We start from the raw sequence: 3,651 nt of genomic DNA, 5'->3' as shown, positions 1-3,651 counted from the left end.
ATTGCAGCAGGAACAGGCTCCGTGTCCAGCAGCACGGCATTACGCTGCCAGAGAAGAAACACTCCTCCATCCCTGGTTACCAAGCTATCCAAAGTAACTTAAAAAAACCAAACCAAACCAACATCATTATAGACATGTTTCATCAGACCCCCAAGAAAAAAGTTGCAAGGCATGCTTTTTAAAAAACAAACAAACAAATCCCAAGATGCCAAAGCCTCTTGAACAAACTAGTTTGGTAACAACCTTGAAGTACTGAATGAAGAAACTAGCTCTGATGTCAGAGGTTAGTTTTCAAGATAAGAGTCTAACCAGGGGAACTTAAGCCTTGTTTATAGTAAACCGTGTGGATACCAAACCTTAATGATTCACCGCTTCAGAGCTCTGGCCCTTTAACAATCAAGACCAGAGTAACGTAGCATCGCACGGAAAGATCACAGAAAGATCAGATAAGTTTACTATTAGTTAACGCTGCATTTTTATAGTGTTCACTGCCTACTGAAATAAACAAATTATTTAAGAAAAATTACACTCGCTTTGGTCAAGTGAAAAGCTTTGCCATTCTATACAAGGCTGACTTTTAGAGGCGGTATGAGAAAGCCGTAAAAGGGACGTTCTGGTGTTCCTTGGGGTAACTGCTAAGAGAGGAAAGCATCCCGTTACGGTCCCTCCTGTTAACCTGTCACGTAAGACAGCTTCTAGCCTACTGTAGCAATAGTTTAATAAACACAAAAGTATCTATCTGTGAAATATTAGTTTTTAAACTTCAGTTTTCCACCTCAGCCACTTAGATCCGAGCCATGAAGCAAGTTGAGACACGGCCTCAAAAGTGAGCCCGTCTATAGACCCCCAGCCCCCTCGGGTAACATCTGAAGGCAGCACTGCTGAACGGAGGGCAAACCTCTCATGGAGGTCGCTTTCGTTAATGCCAAAAAGCATATATAACCTCACAGCCTGGCCTATAAAGCCTGGTTTGCTATATCGTTATGGTCTCCTCATTCAATTCAAAACGTAAACAGAAAACATGACTCATACTGCTACGCTTCCCATGCAAAGATAAAAGGCGGCGAAGCGAGAGCATCCCAAGATCAGGCAGGGTAACGGGCAGAAGTCAACGCTAGCAGATCTTAAGATCCTCTTTACTTCAAAGGGAGCAGGAACAGGTTTTACACGTTGCCAATACCAACATAATTTATATTCTGCAAGACAGTCACCCCAAAATTGACCTCCAGAAAGCTTACAGGTTTTACAGACTATTCCAAGAGACAGTTTGTGTGCTACCTCTCATGAAAACAGCGAGAGGGAGGCTGGGAGAGCCGAAGGACGCAGTCAATGCCTAGTTTTGATACAGCCCTGCCCTGCCGCACTTACTCTTTCTACTTCATACGCTTGGGTCCAACGCGAAGTTTTGCCGCGAGTGTCTCAACCTCAAAAATTAACGCAGGGTTGAGGTGGAACAAGGGACCGGTTTCTTAATGAGTTTACAAGCGCAAAAAAAATCTGTATGAGGCAGAGATAATCATTAGGAAGGAAATTATTTTAAAAGGCTATTACTACAGAAATACAAAGTCAAATTTGTCCCACCTGATTTGTCTCACCCGGTAGAGAGATCTCAGCTAGATTTCTAACTCCCACCATCACCAGTAGGCAATGGAGTACACCAAATTTCGGTGAAGAGTTTAGGAGGAAGCGTAATCTAAACTCTTGCGACTGTATTGATTAGTTTTCTACCAATTACAAAAGGAGCCCCAAATAAGTTGCTCAGTTGGTAGATGCCTAAAACTAGGTGAAGTAAATCCCACCCTAAATACCACAGCTAATGAATTGACGCGCATGAGTCGTGTGAGATTTATTTCAAAAAGTTGTATTATGTTTATACAGTGACAAAAAAACCCACACAAACCTTTTTTTTTTCTTCACAAAATAAGATATATGTATCTTCATTTTATGTGCAGGTCAGGTCTCCTTTCCTTAACCCTCGCTTGTACTCCTCTCGGTAATTTCCGAACTCATCACCTAACTTCAATCACATGTAAAAGCGGAAGTGAATTCTCACACATCGTATTCCTAAAAGACTTATGAAAACTGGGGATGGGTTAAGGGGGAAAAACTCAGCGTCTCCATCCAAAGGATGCTTTAAGTGTGAACTCAAACCCTCCACCCAGCTTGCCTGCAGAACCACCTACACACATACTACATGCTGCCTTCTCCCAGCCTCTCACCTGACATTGTCTAAAAAAAGTAAAGGGAAAAGAAAGATACAGGGCCCCAGAAAAACTACGTACGGCTGGGCTCAGAGATGGGGGGAATATTGTCATGGGAGAGCAGCGTTATCGTGGGGCACCTTTATAGAAAATGCAGGGGACAACTCTCCGAGAAAGCCGACTTCGTTAGTTCCGTTGCTCAGGGAACAACTTGTTTGCTTATGCAACTATTGTACGTGCATTTACCCTTCGAGCCACGCCGATGCAGGGCTTCGCATTAACGTGTTGTTTTCCATCCGCACCGCGGTGCTGTGTGATCTAATCATTCTCAGAAAATGGAGTCAAACATCAAAGTGGCTGAAACGCTTTTGAATTAGGGACCTTATTGCCCAAATTGCCTGCAAAATACTTTACAAAGTATTTGCGCTGCATGAACGATATAAAAATATTCTACCTCAGACTTTGCTTTGACATCTTGTGTACTGCTTCTGTTTCTCCATCCATGAATTGTAGAATGTATTTTCCTACCACGCGGTAATACGGCGAAGATTAGGGAGTTAAGATCACAAACAGACTCGCAACCCCAAAAGTAAATATGACTTAAATGAATAAATAAATAAAAAAAAAAGCTTCACTGTAGTAGTGATAATGATGTTTTCAAATTAGGAACTGCTGGGCTAAAGTTATACACACATTTATTATTAGTGCTATATGTCAACTACCTTTTCCATGTCTTTATTGGTAACGGGCAGGTTTGTACATGCTTGCCAGCTGGAATTTACCCTCCCAAGTTAAAACTGTACCACTGGTCTCTTTTAAGGCTTCTAACATAAAAACATGCATGAGGAAGAAACTGGGGGATTTCTGAAATACAAAACTTGACGGATTGCTGGAAAAAAGAGGCTGTCTTAAGGGCACATCCTGCTTTATTCCCTGAATATCACACACATCTCAAAAATGCCCATCGTTGCATTGTCTGCACTTGAACCGATTCTCTTGCTGTTGCCTTTTCCGACGGGAAAGCTAACAGGTAGACTACGTCTATGGGAGAGACGATTCACGTATCCAGTTAGCTCTCTTTAAATCAATACTTTCCTTTTATTCAAAAACATCTGTAAACATCATCCAAAATTAAGACCTCTAACTAGAATTTCCTAAGCAAGTTTACTTAACGTAACCCATCAAAACAGCTCACAAGGCTAAAACTCGCGTTAGTCGTGGGTTTAACAAGCTTACAATCTCCAATACAACATCTTTATATCCCTATATTTTACAAGACCCCGTTTAAACACAGATCCCTACCTCCGAGCTTCATCCCCCTTTAATACCTGCGGATTTGGAAGACTTACCTAAAAGTATTTCTGTGGCTAGAGACAAAAACCTCCGAACTCTGCGCCTGGCCACGCTAAACCCTCTCCTGAAACCAGAGCCGGTTCTGACACCGGCCGAG

The sequence above is a fragment of the Cariama cristata genome, unplaced genomic scaffold (assembly GCF_000690535.1).
Source record: "Cariama cristata isolate BGI_N322 unplaced genomic scaffold, ASM69053v1 scaffold9314, whole genome shotgun sequence".
NCBI lineage: Eukaryota > Metazoa > Chordata > Aves > Cariamiformes > Cariamidae > Cariama > Cariama cristata.
Note: the sequence above shows the minus strand (reverse complement) of the source record.